At 40.6% G+C, this 20,834-nt stretch overlaps 1 protein-coding gene and 1 long non-coding RNA gene across 2 annotated transcripts in view; one reads left to right on the forward strand and one right to left on the reverse strand.

The window, feature by feature from the left end:
• Positions 1 to 20,834, reverse strand: part of LOC108889838 (guanine nucleotide-binding protein G(i) subunit alpha-2) — a 54,701-nt gene that overhangs the window by 15,373 nt on the left and 18,494 nt on the right. The gene's annotated exons all lie outside the window — the stretch shown is intronic.
• LOC108889839 (uncharacterized) lies at positions 8 to 20,729 on the forward strand. Its single transcript, XR_001962063.2, has 3 exons — positions 8 to 17,754; positions 17,851 to 17,944; positions 18,261 to 20,729. It is a non-coding gene; the product is annotated as an uncharacterized LOC108889839 (long non-coding RNA).

A 20,834-nucleotide genomic window follows, 5' to 3' on the forward strand; every position in this document is an offset into this window, starting at 1 on the left:
CTGCAGAGAGAACAAAAACAGGTTAAGGTTAAAAATACGCTCCCGTTAGCAGAGAAATGTAAACAGGCAGGCAGTGTGGCTGCCTCACATCTGGACTCTCGTCTTGCTCCCCCTCGCTTTAGCTCGCAGGCTTGGTTGTAGCTCTGCAACAGATCTCATCTCTCAGTTTCATCCTGGACCAGTCTACTATTTTTTCTCACTGTATACCTACAGGGATTCTGCCTCTTTAGCTATAACCATTGAGACTACAGTTCTATCTGCTGTCTCAATTTAAATGGTAATAAAGTGATGTCTTAATTTCACAGTGGGAACATCCCAGGCACTCTCAACCTCTGAGGGAACAAAAACCACCTGCCATCCTATTCCCCTCTTTTTCTTTCAAGACAAGTCACTTTATCCTGGTTAACATTTTAATGGAAACGTCTTGCACTGACAGGATATGGGCTTTTCTTATCCAGTGCTATGTTTATTCTAACAGCCTGAGGCGAGCAGAGAGAGCTCATCTGCCACAAGGAATCTAACACTACACACACACATAGAAAGAGACACACACACCCAGGGGTGCCTGTCAGTGCACTCTCCATTCAAACGCCCAGGGTGAAGTCTTTCTGGGATGACCCTCAAAATACACTACTACACAGCATGCAGCACGCACATGCACAGTGAAGCCCCCTGGGGGAAGGAATGGGCCAAGATAGTTTCCACAGACAGCTGTCAGCTCCTACTCCTCAGCAGTATATGGGTTCAGACTGGCTAATTGAGCAGATCGAGCAGTTTGCCTTGAAATAAAGACAGTTTTAACAGACATCCAACTGATTTTGAAAGCCTAAAGGTGTCGTCAGGTGTGCGCTAAGGCTGACGATGTGGCCAAAAATCGAAGGGTGTGAGTGTTTCTGGAGTCTGAGTGTGCCTGGACAGTACAATAAAAGCGATTTTCTGTTGAAACATGCATACACATTGTGACATTCTCCATTTTACATCCACCTCATGGTTGTGAAGTTTCCACTCTCATCATCAAGCAATTTGCAAATCACACTGTGATGAAGAGCTCATCCATCTGCTGTACAGTCTGTGGGCCATATTGTTAAGCAGGAGGAAGAGGGAGGAAAGAAATGCTCTCTCTGGCTCACTGCACACCTTAAGTGTGAATACAGGTTGATGCAGTGGAAATGGGCAGTGTGCACTCCATATAAATCCAGTTATTTTGACAGAATGCAGATAGAATACTAGCTGAGGTGGTTGAAACTACAATAGTGAGAAGACCATCAAAACAATCGTCTTAAACCTCAGCACAGTAATTGTGTAAAACTGTCTATTAGACTACCTCTTAGGTTTAATCACCAATAAAGAATTTAATCATTTATAATTTAGCTTTAATAATCAGGAGAAAGGTGAAACAGTAAGACAGCCATGGCTGAGTTTGCCCCTGGAGCTTCTGCCACAGACTCGGCCACAAATATGCAAATTCTAGAGTTGCCAGAGCATGCTTTCTAGGCCTGCAAGTTCACAAATCTGGCTGACCATGACCAAACTAGCAGGCCTTTCCCTCTCTCTCTCACACACACACACACACAAGCACAGGCTCTCCCTGAAAGTAGTAAACATGCCCTTTGGAGTTTGTCCAGCGAACCTGAAGCTGTTAACAGTTAGAAATGAGAGGTGAAGTTTGGCACACACCTTGGCGCCACTGCTGCTTTGATTAACAAATAGGTAACAGCTCTCTTTACTGTACAATACAAATTACACTTTAGCTCCTCACACACTCTGTGTATTCTCAACTTTTAAGCATGTGCATGTGTTCAAATGATTTGCCTATAAAAACAGCCTGTTCCTCTTTACACGACAGTAACTTTAATCTGATCACATAAAAAAAATGAAAACACAATTAATTGGAGAATAAATTGGGATTTTATGTACACCTCCAAAAAGGATGAACAATGTACTGCTGCTGCAGTCATCTTCAGTATTGGTACTACAGCACCCACAATGTACATACACATATGCAGAGGCAAAGGAAGTACTGTCCTGCGCTGCGCTACTTGGCTTTAATATTTCATACTTGCCAGCTGGAAGTAAAAGGCTGCCAACAACTGTACAAACACATGCACTTTAATAAGAATTCCTACAGGACTGGACGCACTTTGTTTCTACTAATAAAACCTTGACTGAATGAAACTCATACACACATACACATTTAGGAGGACAGCTGAGGGATCACAGAGGATTTCTTTGTCAAGATCACTGCTATGATACAAGTGGTAATCACTGTCAAGATTGGGGCAATAAGCATATGTTGCTGGTGGTTCTGAAGGGGAAAAGCTGTGGCAGGAACTCCAGGCCTGATGACAGTCAGACTGATACCACTGATCCTGTCGCTATTACACAACACACTTTGTCTGATCTGTGGCTAATGCTGCATTATCACCATATCTCCCTTTGGACCATGGAGACTCAGGGTTGCAGCTGCATGAACAGGCACACTCTCCCTCCCTCACACACACACACACACACACACACACACATACACACCATTTCCACATGCCCTATTGATACCAGTTTTTTCCCAAAGAATTGTTTGGAAAAAATTTTATGACTCAGTGCTGAACAAGCACAGCTTCCCTCTGCAGTAAGCTATAACTGTTGGCCTTGGTGACAGAATACACTGTAGCCACCCTCAGATCCCACACAATACCAATTGGTAGACTTAGCTTTGTTTTTATGTGTCTGAACTGACGTGAGAACTGAGGGTGAAATGAAAGACGCACAAACGTATTTAACTAAACTATGTGACAAAGGCACAGTGGGATTGGACTGCTTCTGCAGAGCAGTAGACGAAGAAAAGTTGAGCTCGCAGGAAAATAAATACCATCCACTGCCTAGCAACTGGGCAAAATGTACAACAGTTGTGGTTGTCTTTGACTCATGAAGAAAATTAGGAACAAAAAACAGCAGAGGAGGGGAATGAGAGGCCAGTTCAGTTCTGTACTTGGATGAGATTAATTAGCTTCTGTACGTCAGCTGCAATTACCTTTCTCTCACACAAAAAAATGTAGAAAACGGACAGAAAGAGGAAGAATGTAAGTCTGTATGTGCATGCTTACATATCGTCATTCTCCATGTGTGATGTGGGAGAAGGGTGTATTAGCATGAAGATATGTAGTGCTTGGAAAAAGCAGCAGGGAATTTGTAAATCTTCCAGCAAGACTCAGGAAATTGCCTGATTACCAGTGGGTTACAATGTGACTGGCGGACAAGGAAAACCAACATGGAGATGGGTGCTGGGGGAACTAGCGCCAGGATTAAACTGGGGTCCAGCTGCAGCAGGACAGAGCTGGGTGCCTGACCCATGATGGACAGACTGTATTCACAGGTGGTGAGTGTCATTAAGAGTGACACAATCAGGTCAGATGGCAGTTACATTGAGTGAGTAAAGACTTTTTTGTTGTTATATTCCCTCTGTATATTACGATACAACATCCAAACAGAAACATAAGCAGCTTTAATCAAGACCTCAGGTGGCCACAGACTAAAGCAAACTTCCACTAATTGTAAAAAGGGAGAGAATATGCTGGTCCCTTTGGGTCAGGTAAGATATCAAAAATAAAGTGTGTTGTTGCTGTGGTGTACCTGGTGGTTTCATTAATCTAATTGTTATGGAGCTGATACAGGAGATTATTCTTGTTTATATTTACAGATAACATGGGACCCATTTATTTTGTCCATGGTACTTCATTTGGACTCAAATGAGTATGCCTGTAATTGGGTATCCACCCCCGTTTGGGGATGAGTAGGTAGTTGCTTTGGGGCCCCTGGGTATGAAAAACAATTATCATTATTATGGCAGGGGAAATCTGTCTGTTCCCACTGTGCAAACAGGTGGTTATGGGGCTAGGGTACAATTATGCGGCATAGGTGTTAAGCTGCAAGCTTACAAATCGGAAAGTCCAGCTGCACACAATGAACATTACAGCCATGGACAGCAGCTAGTCTTTCTATTCCACACCACTTTCTGAACTTTACCTTGCTAACACAGACAAATGACTCTTTTACACTATATCAACAGTCTTTGAGTGCAACCTGAAGCCACATTTGTCTTGGTGGAAAAAGTGATGATACACTACCACCTGTTATTGTCCAAAGTGTAAATATTTCTGAGGTGATCCAGTTTTCTATCTGTGCTTTATTAAACATAGAAGCCCTGACTGATCTTTAAGTGTAATATGGTCCAAACTGGGTGGAAGCTATCAGCACTAAAATGCTTTCTTAGTAAACTTGTGGTGACAAAAGTGGAGCAATAACCACCTGAATGTCTGCTGATCGCTAATGTACTCAGCAAGCCTGAAAAACAGGAGCATCGATTTCAATTTGTACTCATTTTCTCTTTAAATGTGAAACTATGTCCTAATAAGGAATTTCAGTTTACTTTTACAGAAATAGGATTTGATAAGAACTGATAGAGCTTTATCTACTCCCACATTTGACCAGTGATGAAACCAAATGAGAGGAATATGTGTGCCAGCCAGCTCTTCTGTGAGAACTCATGCACGCACTGTCTCCAGAGTTTCGTTATTCAGTGAAGCATGATGAAACTGACAAGTCCAGACATAAAAGGAAGAAAGAATGTAGGGTACTTCCTACTGCTCTGTGTCAAGACTGAGGATCAACAGCTTTAAACAATCAAGTAATTTTCTTTATCTTCCTGCAGTGCCTGCATATTGCATCAGCATCTCGCAGCCACAGCCTCATCAAGTTTAAAATGTAACCGTTTCAAAGGTCCGTCTCTCATGGCATTAAGGCTTTACTCTGTGTGTGAATAAATGTGCATGTGTTTGGAGCAAGTGTGACCCATCCTGGTGGGACTGGGAGCAAGACACAAAGGCAGCAGTGTGGGCCCCTGCTAGCTGAGAACACAGGCCCGCTGTTGATGTTTAGGCTTGAAACCATTCCAATCAGCGCTATAGCTCACACAAGTTACTCACACTGCTCCGCCTCCTTTCAGTCAGCATGACAACTGCCTTCGCCACCCACAGCAAATCGCTTTATGGCCAGTGGCGAGAGAAAATACTTGAGGGGACATGACTAAAGAAGTTAAATCCTGCTGCTGATGAGAGGAACATACTGTATGTTGAACTGTGAAATGAGTTCAGACAATAAGCACTTAAAACCAAACAACAACGACAGGCCTGATGAGTGTGACAAACTCAGTTTTAGAGCATTAGCCTAAAGCACATTGTGATTTTTTTCTCTCTCTAACAAATACTAAGAGCTTAGTAACAGCTTGGCTTAATGAGAGTTGCAATAGCTTTAAACAGAAAGTGGGCATTATCACCTCAACCACCAGTACAATGTAATATAATACAATGTAATATAATCCAACTGAACATTTCAAGTTTTTTGTCCTGCATTCTGTTCATGACGTTGTGTGAACATTCTGTAGGAACGGGTTGTTCGATACTACCTCTCCAGTGTGTTCATGTAGTCCTTGTTCAAACATACTTTCAGAAGCTGCTCACAATATCCTAAATTGACTGCCTTTGAGTAATTACAGTGGTGCGGTGTTGTAATTGTGGCAGCCATTTGAACTGAACCCTCAGGCATGCAGACAATTTTCTGAAAAATTAATAAAGCATTGGCTGTGCTGAATGAATGTCACATGCTTTAATGAGACAATGATTTGACAGATTCTTATGCTGCTACCGAGAAAGTTACAAACAAAGAGAAAGTTGAATAAAACATTGTAAAGAACACAAGAATATTTTCTTCTAAGGCTTGGCCATCTACTAAATCGATAATGGGCCAGGCCACTGGTCCTTCCTGTCCTCACTTCAGAGCAAATCTGTTAAATAAATCAATGTGTGACCTCACTGGTGACAGGGTGACCCATGAATATCAGCCATGCACTGGCTTTTAAGATTAACTCTGAAGACAATAGAGGCAAACACTGGATGTCATGAGGTTTCAAATCGATATCCACTTAGAGACTTAACGCTGTTTAGTCCACTTTAATGCGATTTTTCCTGCTTCGTTAGATTGCTGATAAATAATGGTCGCAGTGCACATAAGGCTCATCTCACTGTTAGACATTGCTTCTCACCCACTTGAGACATCTCACAGTCTCTTTTCTCACTCTCCCTAGCCTGAGACACATTGAGACTGAGGCAAATAACACAATGAGATGCCTGAATTCTCACAATCTCCCCATTAATACACAATACACTAAGCATACAGGGGGAAAGTGATGAGGCAGCTTGTGTTAATGCCAAGATGAGTAACTAAAGTGACAAAGAGAGCAATGGGAATTCAAGGAAACAAAGGTAGAGAAGAAAAGGAGAGGGTTAGAGGGGGGAAAAAACAACAATAAAAGTGCTGAGCTGGCAGCTCTAACTGCAGCAGGATCCAGTGAGACAAGACAGCCTCAATATAGTGAACTTTCTGACACACATAAAGTCATCTTGTGCGCATCAAAATGGCCATTATCTCTTCTCCATCTCCCCATGGCCTCGCTCTCTCTTTATTCTACAATCTGATTAATTTCAATTTTCATCATTTCTCAAACTCTTCCTCCCACTGTCCTCGACCGCCTACACACCAACCGTGAACGGTCCGATGCCGCCTGTTCTTCTCAGCTACATGTTGAGAAATGTGCCAATCCAGACTCAAGATTAGAGGCCCTCCGAGAGACACATGTGCTGCTTCCTATTCTCAGACCCAATCAAGGAGGAAATGGAAGCAGCTTGCATGAACACGTGTACACTTGTGAACAGGAAAAAAAAACACACACACATACACACAGAGAGACATATCTGTTCGTTTGAAAGACAGAGATGGAGAGATTCAGTCTCCTCCAACAGATGGTTACCATGCCTCGGGCAAAGAGCAAGTCTGGACAACACAGTCACAACTGCTGCCAAAGCAGAGGGGGATAAGAGGCGTGAAGACCATGTCTACTTCTTCCATGTATACTGAGTGAATGTGTGGCAAGACTGACAAAAGGTGGCGGGAGAAAAGTACATTCTATGCTTTCACTTAAGGCATTTGATGACAATTCTGTGGGAGGATGCAAATTTCCTTAACCAGTTGCTAGCCAGAGCAACAATCAATATCTATTAATCATTAAAAGCTTTTGTAATAGAAACACACGTTTTCCCTCAGTGGTAAAGCAGCAATAATTAAGTGGTAAGACAAAGAGCTGAAAGGACCAGTGTGGGAGAATTAAGACCTCCAACATGTTAAGCTGCAACATGTTTTACAGCCTCTGATCGGGGTTATAGTCGATTAATCATTAACTTCACCGATTCTGGAGGCATGAAAATGAAAGGAAAACATCTATTCATGTATGTGCTGCATTTGATTGTGGGACCACAAAATATGCAAAAAACAGGAAACGACAGAGCTTGAAGCACTATGTGGTAGTTGTGGCACTCCATTGATAGATAGATAGAAAACCAAGAGTGGGAGGAGATGGACATGTTCTGAAAAAAATAATAATAATTTCAAGTTGGTAGTGTGCATTGCAGTCTCTATCTATCTATCTCTCTCTCTCGCTTTTTTTTTTTTTTTAATATTTTGTATCAGAATGAAAGGCGTATTGTCATAGAGGTTAGATACAAGTGCCTACCAGCAATACACTACCTTCCTTGAAGGCAAGGATGCTGCACAGACATCCTCTTTCCATCAATAGAAGACTAAAATATAGAGAGCTGCTGAAAGAGGAAACCCAAATAAAAGACAGGGAAATAATGCTGAGGTATCATGTTGAAATGTGTCTGAGAAACACTCAACTGATAATTGGAGCTCGCAGGAACTCAGGATTCTGTCAGCCTTGAAAGTGTAAGAGAGATACAGGTGTTATTACAGGCGACTGGGACCTCTGGAACAAAATGTCTCGATCTCCTTACTCCCTCTGAGAGATGTGGTGAGCAAAACACAAAGAAGGAAACAGCAGCTGGTATATGAGAGACTGACAGCTTCTGGCTAGCATTCTCTTCTAGCCTTCTGCAGGTGCTGTCTTACCTTTCCAGACCTTGACAGTTGATGAAACAGATAATCAGGGGCCACATTAAATGACCTAACTGTCCAACTTCTTTTTATAGTTCAAGAAGAAAGAAGATCAAATGTTCTTATTTCAGTTGCTAAACTGTAATGGCAAAAATCCCACATTGTCTTTCTTGGCAAGATAAGATTGTGACATGAGAATCTTCGGTGCTGTGGAGTCAGGTGTCAGCAGTTTTGATGGGGCAAAGATGAAATTACAAGGAAGCCGAGGAGAAATGTGACATGTTTTTACACAGCAAAAATATCTGTGGTGAGTTTTTACCCTCTGAGGCACCTCAATGTCTTGCCCTATTCACTAATCTCTCTGTCTGAAAGAAACTTTGTCAACTACCCTGGCAACAGTTTCTCCCCTAAAGACCTTTTATACACATAGAGCATGTCAGCATACACACACATACACACACACACGCCAAGTAATTAGGAAATTATATATTTCACTAATTGGATAGATGGAAAAAGGGATGTAGAACAGGTAATATCTCTAAGGAGAGGCTGGGGCCTGATGAGATGGTGGCAGAAGTCAGAAGTGCTACGTGATGGTGAAGTGGTCTTAGAGTTGGGAAAAGAAAGGCAGGACAAAGTCAGTTGGGGGTCATGAAAAGCAGGAGGGGGAATGTTTGGATGACACTGATGGGAGACTGAGATTAGTGGGACAGCAAACCGTTAATCATAGCAAACAGGAGAGAGGAGGGGAGGAGGAGAGAAAGAGGGAGACCCTAATGGGACACAAGAGCGAGGTCCCGCTGCGAGGGTGCCAAATGAACTGCCCAGTCCTGGCCTTAACTGCCGATGATTGAAACAGCCTTGACATCCACTCAGGAGTGGACAAGTGCATAAAAATCCAACAGGGAAGCTCCAATTGACTGGGTGGCAACATGAGTTGGCCAATATTTATTACAAATAACTCAATAATGCTCCTTAAATTTGCTGATGAGGAAAAATTAAAACAGGTGAGGTCTCTCCCGCTTTCATTTCTTTCATGGCTTTGATCCAAGTGTCTTCTCCTGCCTCATTTCTTCTGCTCTGAATTCTCAGAGTGAAACCATTTGACAGAGCAGTGAGCAGGAGTGACTATCGGGCACGCCACAGTGCCAGGAGCAGTAATCGCAGCCCACCAGATGGAATGAATTCATAATTGATGCTGATTTTCGAACTGTTTGCAGGGATGAAGGAGCGTCAAGCAGAAGGGTGCTGAGAGTCTGCAGCCCTCCGAGCCTTTTGTAATGTGCTGCAACATCTGGAGTGGGCTTCTTCAGCCACAGCGCTACTACAAAGCAAATAGGCAATCCAATCTATTTTCCAATAGGGAGTGCCCTTCAAACACACTACCAACATACCAACATGTTCTCCTGTGGTAATTAACACACTGTATTAGCTGGTATTCAGTGATTACAATAAGGGGAAAAATGACAATAACTTACTAACCAATGGAATTAGCCAGCTGAAATATTTATGTATATACTTAAATACACACTGGTACTGGAAACTGTGTAGTTTTTACCTAGATTAGACAGAAAAAGTGGTCTTAACAGCAAGAAATATTAGATCTATTTATCTGTCAGAAGCCATGATGTATGTGTGTCTATTTGTCCCAGCATCCTTGCTCCTCTTTGATGCCTCCTTCCACTTAATTTAATCAGAGCTTACATCTTGCAGGCATCTGGTGAGGTCAGGGTTAGGATAGTGTTACCTGACCTCTGACACAGTGCTGCTGACCTAGCTAGAGACAAAGACCTGGGCCAGCATCAAGGGTACTGAAAGATAATCCCTCTGCATACACAGACACACATGCACACACACAAATTCGCTCACCAGCCACAGGCATACTATCCGTCATATAAAGTGGCACCGTGGGCTCGACAAAACCAGGGTCAGGCGCTGATTTAATACCTCTTACAGATGTTCAATCTGCTACGATGAACAGGAAACACACAACACTCAAACCCTTCTTTAGGAGGATGAAGACACACACGGCTTTGTTCGCTGCACACAAATACCGTATAGCTCTGCCTGCTTCTAAACAACGTGGCATGACTTCCTGTTTTCCTGTTTTCCGTCATTTGTGCTACAGGTTCTGGTCTATGTCACATTCTTCCTCCCTTTTAGTTGTTGTGTATACATTAAGTCCAATACATATTTATATTCAATTGTCAAAGTGTAATTTGGCACTAAGTAGCTGTGTTTATAAATAAGTGGCAAATATTTAAAACATACATTTCGGCTCACACTTAATCCCCAACTGCAAACTTACCAAATTACACGTGTGAATGGATGACCACAGGAGAGCCACTAGTAATTTAGTTAAAAAAAAAAAAAAAAACTATCAAACATGTTCTTCAGGCTACTCCCTGGACCATGGTGATCTGTCCTGCTGGTTTTTGCCACACTCATACTACTCTATTTGAGCTACAGTCTCACTTCAAGGAGCAAAACAAAGCCAGGAGCTTAGCATCTCTCACTGGCTTTAGCAATCCACAGTCTCAACAAATAATAAAAAAAAAAAAAAATAAAAAAAAAAAACTTCATAGCTTGAATTTGTTCTACTGATCATTCACATTGGCACATTATTATAGGGAAAATCCTCTTTTATTCACCTTCAGCTGGCAAAGACAAAGGCATACAGGGATACACAGTGCGATGGTCCTGAGCTCACTGGAGGCATCTGCTGCATCATGGGCGACTAGGAAATGCACTGCTGATGCATTATACATACATCCATTACCAGCCCACCTCCTGCACTAACCTTTGTACGGAGACACACATTCACATGTACAGACACACATAGATGGAGGAAAAGGGTTCAATGAATTATGGATCAGTACATCAGAATATAAACAATGAGCTGTGGGAGAAGCATAGATATAAACATTTGGATACGACCATACTCTGTGACAAAAGCTAGAGGCAACAGTAGAACCAGAGGCTTCTTGAATATTGTTATAATGGATTATCATATTTCACGTCAAGACGTGGCAGCAAATCTGCATAAAAATGTAGTAAGTGTAATAAACTGTAATTCTCAAAAATCAGAAGTCAAATCAAGGTGAGGTGGATGTGTAACTATACTTGTGCAACTCTTGCCTTTCATACAGCCAAGGAATGCAGAGTCACTGTTTTCTCAATTTGAAGTTAAAAGCTGAATTTAAACGTGATTGATTCAAGCATGATCACCTAGTGATTATTTGACCAATTCAATAGCAAAGGACTCAAAACAGGTCACAAATCCAATATTTTTTTAAATAAATCAAGTCCACTAAAAGCCAAAGCCCCTGAGAGCACAGAAACTGAGAATTTTATTGACAATGCGTCTTTAAAGGGCACAAACACAATATTTTTATTATTGTTCTTTTGCAGATAGAATTCAAGAGTCTGAAATGAAGCATGATGCTCTGCCACAGTGAACTCACAAAGCATATCTTACAAGTACTGTGTGGAAAACAAGGAGCACCCACAGAGAGACACTTACACACAAACTAAGCCACCATTTTCTCTTTTCGTTTTGGCTATCCATCCAGATTGTCCATAGCTCTTCAAACTACTCAACACAAAACTGCTCTTCATCGTTCTTAAATCTAAAGATGACAATCTTGTGCTGGGGTGCTGCTGGGCAAAACTTTTCCAAAGCAATGATAACAGTTGCAGTGGTGCACCTGGAATCTTAAAAGACAAGTTTCTCTTGCCTCAAGCTTTCTTTGTGTTATTTTAAATGTCAATAGAGACAACCACACAAAAGTCATTAAACTATAATTATCTTAACAGTATCCCAATTTGAAAATTTTGTGGTATTCATGGGCTGCAGTGAAACCCCTATTTTATACTTGTGCACGTTCTGACAGAAACAGAGGCATCTATCAATTAAAATGACTGGCTATCAATTAACTTGTTTGACTACTTTGAAAAAACATTAAGAATCAGAGAGTAGGAGATGAAAATTGACCAGATTCCTTACCAGATGACACTGTAGGCATTCATTTGTCATTTCAATCAAGACAGTGAAATTTTTGAAAATAATATGAAACCTCTGTCGGAGATACAAGTCATCTCCCCATGTAATCCCCAAGTCTTAGGTTTATACACCTTTGTGCGGACATGGCAGACCAAGAAGTCACCAGCCTCCCAGCCTGGTCCGGGATAATTACTCCAAACTGAAAGGCCATCGATCAAAGAGCAGACGAGGCAGCCAAGGCTGCCTGTGACGACTGGCCTTCTCACAGCCCTAAAAATCAGAGGCTGCCCTGGCCTTGAAGCCTGCAGACATGAAAGGCGCAACCAGACCAATGCACCTGACACGGCCAGAGCAAACATCATCGCTCAGCATTTCAACTCATGTTTAGATGAGACGCTGTGACTTTGAATCCAGTTTGAACTTTAAGATAAAACCCCTTCTGTCTCATGATAACTTTAAAGCCACATGTGAAGCGATTATGAAAATATTTTCTCATTGTATATTTACATTTTAATCCAGTTTTATTATATATGATACAGGCAAAGCCAAAGAGCCAAGACAAAGTGTTTCTCTAAATATGATCTGAAATCTAATTTGCATTTCATTCATGTATTTTGTAGCACTTTTGTGGTGAAATAGAACTAAGTAACTTTTTTGGGAAACCTCAAACAGTATCTAATTCAGAACGGAACAAAATAAAATAATTTGATTTTTACTGCTTGAACAAATAATTTTTTTTACCCACACTAATCATACTTCGTTTACATTGGCATTAATGTTTAAATAGGAGAGACAGAGACAGTAAACTGCCTGAGGGTATTTTGGGAAGGAAAGTTTTTAAAGACTTTTAAGAAAGTCGTATGTTCTGTTTTAATATAAGACACATTGTGCGACCTCTGTGTGGTCTTCTTACAGCTGGGTAGGAAGAAACCGGTATTCCTGCTGCCATGCCGCATGACGCTAATAGCTAGATGATGTCAGTTCTGTCATAAAGCACTCTCACTGTGTTTCTTCGTCTGCTTTTGGTAAAGTCTTGAAAGATTAATTTTTTATCAACTGGAAACACATAACAAAATATAATTTGACAGACCCACATTTAAGAAGTTTCCTAAAATGTGTTTTGCTCATCAAGCAAATTGATAACGTAATGTGTAGGTTATAATTATCTACATGAAAAGATGAAGAGAGTGTGAAACCTAGTGTGCAACAGAAGAAGAAGAAAAAGAAGAGCCAAAAGAGGCCGCAATTTACCACAGGAAACAGACAGGAAGTTTATTCCTTCTCTGTATCACTATGGCAACCTCAACTTGCATGGTGAAAAAAAGGCACAGGAAATGAAAAGAGGAGGGGTAAAATGAGAGGTTTCTTAACGGTTTACACATTTTCCTCAGAGCATACAGGCTGAAACTTGCTTTGCTGACACCTTTCACTGAATGAAGGAATTCAAGTTGACTTGTTACATCATGAAGGCAAAGCTAATTGCAGAGTTACTGGTCTCAACTTTCACACAGATCAGATTTTGAATATGATGTATTAAACTATATAAAACTGTACTTTTTACCTGCACTATAGTTATTATATTCAAATCATGATGATGAACACTGAGTGCAGTGGAGGAAATGTCTGCAAGCACCTTGAGATTCCGTATCCTAACATCATGAAAAGCTTAGTAAAAGTTCTGAATCAAATTAAATGTTGTACCGAGAAAGTGGAAATAAAAACAAAAGATAATGAAAAAACAGTGGGTGTTAACAGAGATGATATTCAGCAGCTGATGCAAGATAAAAGGATATTATCTTGTTACTGGCTTCTGCTAAAGATAAGACTCACCGTGCTGGCATGGTTCAGTCACACCTGAGAGTCTTGGTAAAGTATGCTAATCCGTCCTCTTTTCAAGGAAGTGTATTAACTCAACATCTGGAAAACTGAAATTCCATTAATAAAACTAAAGTGCTCTACCTTCACTAGCAGATTACTGATCTTAAAAAGGGTCTGTACCGATCTAAACAACTGTTAAAATGGATGTAAAACAGGACTGTTCAAGTTTGCAGATGACACCATCTTGGTTTGAGCCTCTTTGCTGATAATGTGTGCTCAGGAGAGAGATGGTCTATTCTATGCCACTGTTTTAAGCAGTGAATTGGAGCCACACATGCATGCAAGGGGATGTCACTGCTGATGTGACATTGGCTTCAAACTTGAGTTGTCCTCACTAGTCACTGGGTCATTACCTGTCACTGAACCACTATCAAGACACTGCACGACACCATGAAAGACAAGACAAAACAGCAGGGAAGACTGCTGGTGACACTGTCTGTACAGGCCCCCAACCAGTCTCTCTCCTCTGCAGATTCATTGAAAGGTGCCCTGCTCTTTCAATCAGTCAAACGTGGTAGGTGATAGACAGTTGCACTTTCCTTCTACTAATTCTCTTTGACAATGTGGTTGTGATTATCTGTTTGAAATGTCATACAGACACTCGTCATTCCTCCATAATTCCATCACACTTCCACTTTCTGTGTCAGTTTATAAACAAACTGTGAAAAAAAAAACTTTAGTAAAAGACTTTGGTAAAAGTTTGTAGAGGATGTGTTGTTCTGCAGGCAAGGGAAAAAAACTGTGAAAGAAACCAGTTTGAACTTGCTTAAAGATAATCTATTTCCAAAATATGCCTGACAGAACTAAATGTTGTCTTGCTAAAGACCACAGGCATCTACAACAATGAAATGTGAATGAGCAGAACATTGTATTTGTGTCAGCTCCAGGCATGTGGTACTACTACTCACTCTGTGCCTCGACTTCCCTGTTGAAAGGCAAATTTAACTCCACTGACATTTCTAAGACTGACCCCACTATAACTTGTGTACTCTTCTCAACAGTCATTGTGGTGTGACTGTAAATCTGTTTACCCTTATGCGTACATTCATGATCATATCTTTTATTACCACTTGTGTGCTATAGATTGCGTTACAATGTGAACCCAACCTCCTATACACTTTGCGATTTTATAGCCTCGTGAATTTTCACTGTGACTGCTGCTGTGACAGACCTTTTACAGCTGTTCCTGCAATTCAATTATCTAATTGTTGACTTCAGGCATGCATTCAGTAGCATAATAAGGTACAGACTATATGAGTGAAATGCATTGCCTATGTGTATCGTGTCACCTGGATAGATCCACTCAGAATAACTGCTCTAACCTTTAATATAGCAATACACAGGTTAAGGGTTAAGAACATTTTCTCTGTCAAAACTTTTTCTCTAAAATTGTTTTCAATCCATGCAGGTATTACTGATGTTCAGTTACTTTCATGAGACACCATGCAGGTCTCAATACTTTAGCAAAGAAAAAGCTATGCAACAACCCACAACTCACTGACCACTGTTGGTACTAATTCCTTTTCTATCATTATGCTATAAATCACTGTAAACATCAAGAGAGCAGGAGATAGATTGAGAGGGGCAAAGATTAAAAAAAGCTGAAGTGTCCAGATTCAGAAGTTTAAGGTGTCTATCAAGCAAAAATAAGTTTTGTAACCTCAACACTATAGACTCCTGGAGCTTGGCAAAGTTGCCTATGAGATTCAGGACAGGTTATCTGTGTTAATAATGTTTATTATAGCCTTATTGTGCAACTACTGCCAGAAGACAGGATATATAGCTGCAGCAAGCTGCTCAGAATTAGATTAAAAATATAAATTAGCTGAAAAAGGACCAATGCAGCCACAGTCATCAGAGGATTTAAAGGTTTAATTCTAATATCTTCCACAAGGGTTGAAAGAACTGCTAATTGAGACGGGCCTTTAAGACTTCCTGACATGATGGAAAATTAACCTCCAATATTGACTTTACTAGGTCTCCATTAAAGCAGGAGAATTTCTTTTAATATTTTTGACATTTAAATAACAGGCTATATAACTGTTGACCCAGAGAGAGTGAGTGAGTGTCTGAGTCTGAGGATACACACAGTTGGCAATTAAAACAGAAAAGCTGCAGTTTAAAGAACTAGTGTTTTCACATGAGCATGACACTTAAATTCACATTACGACTAGTATCCACAAGGAGCGTGACTAGCACTGCTTGTTTTTGGAAACTTAAATGTAGTAATTCTATTTTCAAATCAAGCAACAGCATTTATTTAGAATGAGCATGGACTGATAGTGACTACAGATATCTGCTGTGATGTATTTAGCAAAGTTAAGTTTGTACTAAAACATTAAACATTAAAATACTTTATTAAGTCAAACTTTATCTCTGTGGGATTTTAATCAATGTGTGTGTGTGTCTATGTGTTTTTGTGTGTGTCACTGAGTGAGTACTCCACAAGAATACGGAGCACTACCACTCTCACAGAGAACTCTTTGTGTGTGCACATTGCCCCTGAACCAGCAAGTCCACCAAAGCCTCGTTGCAGCTTTGTTTGGCTTGCTTTCTTTTTGTTTATTCCACTTCCTTTCAGGCTCCTCTCTGCAGCTGACCAGAGAGATGGCCCTGGACACCGAAAGAGGAGCGAAAGAGACTCAGTTAGAGAATGTGAGAGCCAGACACACAGGCACACAGACAGACAGACAGACAGACAGACAGACAGACAGACAAATGCTCAATCAAGTGAATCTGGTTTAGAACGGGGCCAGGGTAATTACCAGATGAGATGTCAGAGAAAATCGATTTCCAGGTTTATGATCGAAATGGCACTGAACATCTATGATATTAAAAACCTGTTCAGTACTTTCTCAATGAAAAATAAAACATTAGCAATGAGGATTTCTGAAGCCCTGGCGTATACAACCAGGGAAGTTTTGTATGTAACCCCAAGCTCTGTGCCAACAAGCACAAACAAGTGGGGTTTTTTTTGTCCACTCATTGCCCAACAGTCTATTTTTGGTTCAATTTTGGCACACAGTTTGTCGCTAGATAGCAGTTATTGACAGGACTCTTCAGTGACAGCAGCTGCTCATATTGGCTGCAGGGAAAAACAGGTAACTGGAAATGAAACTTTTTGGTACGCATGCTAAAATATGTACAAGGGAAGTTCATTTTTTTCTCACAGGGTTGAAAAGGGCAATAAATTCTTAAAACTTATTCTGCTGAGATCATTTGACTGGCATCTGATTAGCCCAGCCATACCAAAATGTTCTTTTGTGCTTCTACTCCACCATAATTGGACAGATGGAAATGCAGGTCTTATGAAATCCAGTAAATGTGTTCAGTGTTGTTAGTATTTGAAGTCTGACATTTGGGAAACTTGTAGGAAAACTTAAAGTCAGCATCGTAAATCAAACACCATAATTTATGTCACGTCACATGAGATAGAAAAGAGGTCAAAAGTATGAAAATAAGACCAGGTCAGAGATTTTCTTTTCGAAGACACATACAGGCACATACAGTCACCTCCATTCCTGTCAGTGACATCCTCCCAGCTGGTTATACTGCCAAAACAGGCTTGTTTGCTTTCAAAACACACTCTGCTCCAGTGATAATCGCCATAGTAACCAGAGAGCTGAAACCCTAAGCTATCTGGAGCTTTCCGCACATTAACAATTACAGTTCACTGAAGCTGACATGCAGAAGACTGTCATCAAACACTGGGTCAAAGATGACCAGACAAAGCAGATTAATTCATTAACACTGTTTCACCGATAGTAATACCTCACAGTTGACTCTCCACAACAAAAACATTTCCTTGACAACGCAGCCTGGCGACAGAGCCCTGTGGCTTCATCGAGGAGATGGCATAAAGAAGAGGAGATAAGGTCTCTTTGCTGATTGCATAGTTGTTGTCTTTTCCCCCCTTTTCTGACCCTTATTTAACTAGGGTAGATTTACTAGGCATGATCACTCTTTTACAGTGACGCCATGCCCCACACTGACACTAGATGCTGCCCAATACAACCAGAGTCTGATCTGCTGACCACTGAAGAGCGCCAGTACAGGAGTGAGGAGGTAAGTGTCTTGCCCAAGGTCACCTCCACAGCAGTAATAAGTTAAATGCAAGCGCTGCTCTTTCACTTCCCAGCCCAGATCTATCACAGATTTTCAGTCACAAGACTGATGATGATGCTTTGTGTAAATGAGTATTTGTTTCACCATTACAGCGAGTACTTTGGTATAATTTATATTCAGAGTTCACTATCCTTCACCCGTAAGGAAAACAAAAATACTGGTGTCTCACTGCTTATAGGGAAGTTGACGTAGAAAAAGACAACCTTGCAATGACCGAATATGCTGATCTCTTTCGTCTCTCTGACTCGGTCTACAGGAAGTGGGAGGAAAATGCAGAAGTTGTGCTTGTGAAGGTCAAGCTGAGGCACAACAGAGACAGCGCTCCAGAGGTTAAAGCCTTCATATTCTAAGAAATCACTGAGTAAACCTCTTATCATGCATGATTTCAAAATATTTTATAACCCTCCATGAAGCCCTGCGCAACCTTCCTAAATAAGGAACATCAGAATGACAGTGAACATAATCTGGATTGTAGAGAAAAATAAAAAATACTACAGATCGTGGTCTTCAGGTTTTCTACACAGATTCAAAATTCTGTTTTCTAAATTGAATTTTTTTTCCACTTAGGTGTGCATTTTTCTGGCGCCCTTTTTGAATTTGACTACGTCACACCCAATCTATCTTCCTGTGCAAGCACAACATTTCTACAAGTACTGGGTTGGGATTACTCAGTTTCCTGTTCACCTTCCTCACAACTACAATAGTGGTTTCCTTGATTGCGACCCACTCTGTTCTAATTTTTGTTCCTCTGTAGCTTTTTTCTGCTGTCATGTTCCTTGTCTGTCTCCATCACTCACATTAAAAGCGTTTTTCTTTTTTGCTTCCTCTTTCTCTTATGCAAATGTTGTCAAGCAGTGTCATGTGGCCTTGCCATTTGATGATGCTTTGAGAAGAGCAACAGATCTTCTTGCTAATTCAAATAACAGCAGAATTATTATGCAAGAATGAAATTGCGAAGAGGTAAGAGTCAAAATGATATTTTAGAGCTGTGCTCGCGGGTTTCTGAGGTTTATGGGCTCAGCACATGGTTCACAATGAATACAGATCTAGAGTGGGCCACAGGTTTCGTCACAATTTGTGGCTGCCCTACAAAATGACAGCAACTCGAGCATGGAAGTAGGAAATGACTTAGCGCCAAAATGTCATCATAACAACACATACCCAAGTTTAAAATGTCTGCAAATATATGAAATCATCATAATTATCCCAAGCTGACTTAAATACAGAAATTATTTGTGTGTTTTTTGTGCTGTGTGTTTTGAAACAAGCACAAATTAAGCTCAAAATAAAAACAACCCTGTCTTCAAGGGTTGTTATTAATGCTATGATGGACAAGCCAACAAATGTGTAAATACATCTGGCAAAGTGTGCTGAATGATAACAACATGCAATTTACCCTAGAGCATCTGCTGGTAAAATATTGTATTGCACATGGATTTTCTCTTCAGTCTGACAATGAAGTAGAAAGATAAAATGTTGGGTCTATTAACTGACTTCCAACCTTAGGAGTCAGAGCTCATGAGGAACGCTTTAAGGCAGAAAGTAGGGCAGAGTGAACCCAGCTGTCATTCAGTTTCATGCTCTGATACCAACACTTGGGCTGCCAAATAACAAAGTTCTGCTGATTATAGAGTAGAAGGATGATAAATTACATTTTTTCAGTAAATCTTGATATGACAGAAAATATATGCACTGCAAATAAAATGCAAATATACAACTTGTGCTACAAATATTTGTTTCCTTACAGAAGGTGATTGTGTTTCCATCTTCCACCTCCCCTCCCCTTCAACTGCTGCCTCTGTTGTGCCACATTTTCTACTGCTTTAGGCTGTAACTCAGTTGTTTTCAGTAAAAATGCATCACAATGCACTGAGAAGAACTATCCAGTGACAGATTATTTTATTGACCCTCCTTTTTTAATTTGCACGAACCCAGTGACGCGTGACCCAGGGCTAACTGTCTACAAGTTAATGCAAGTTAATGCAAGGTTCCTGTGAAGGTCTGAAAGGGGCTATTTGTCAGAAAAGTCTAGATTTGCAAAACTCAAAACAGTGTAAAAGATTCATCAGCCAGTCTATAGCTGTGGTATATCACAGTGATCAGAAATCAACCCTGGGTAATTTTGTTAGAATAAAGCTGGACTGTGAGAGCTCCTCCTGACATGAGGACAGATCCGCTGGCTGAAAAGACTAATAACAGTATGATGCAACAAAACCAACTGTGGTGTAAAAAGCTTTGTGTAAGAGTCCACAAGGTGAGTCATTTAAGACCACTGAAAGTTCTCAGGGCTGTACATCAGTTTGACAACAGCATTTTTCCTGCAAAGAGAATCAAAAAGCAGCCAACTTGCTGAAATTCGTGATTCAGTTTTCCTCTTGGATAAATAATAGGTTTGGGAAGTCAAAACAGTGGTGCCACATTTTTTGTGTAAGTCGTGAGCTTTCAGTGATTTCTGAAGGAAATTATTAATTTAATTATTATTAATCACTGGGGAAGATAAGATAAGTGACAAAAATACATGCGTCATATGATGAAAAACCATGTTCATTTGCTCACCAGTGAATCACACTTGTCAAAAAGGGCAATCAGACCAAAGTTAGTATAAAGGTCTCAGGTTGTGTTGATAAATGGAGAGCAGAGTCCTAACTTTTGTCACATATTCCTTGTAATAAGACATTATAATCCATAGCTGATGAAGGTCATGGTGTTCATGCAGGCAGGCTGGTATCTTTGTGAATGAATAGTTAGAAAAAAAATTTTTCTATAAAATCACAAAATTTGCTGCACAACATTACGTTTTTTCGTCCAGTACGCTTCCATCTGCGCTAAT

The sequence above is a fragment of the Lates calcarifer genome, linkage group LG12, assembly GCF_001640805.2.
Source record: "Lates calcarifer isolate ASB-BC8 linkage group LG12, TLL_Latcal_v3, whole genome shotgun sequence".
NCBI classification, from domain to species: Eukaryota; Metazoa; Chordata; class Actinopteri; family Centropomidae; genus Lates; species Lates calcarifer.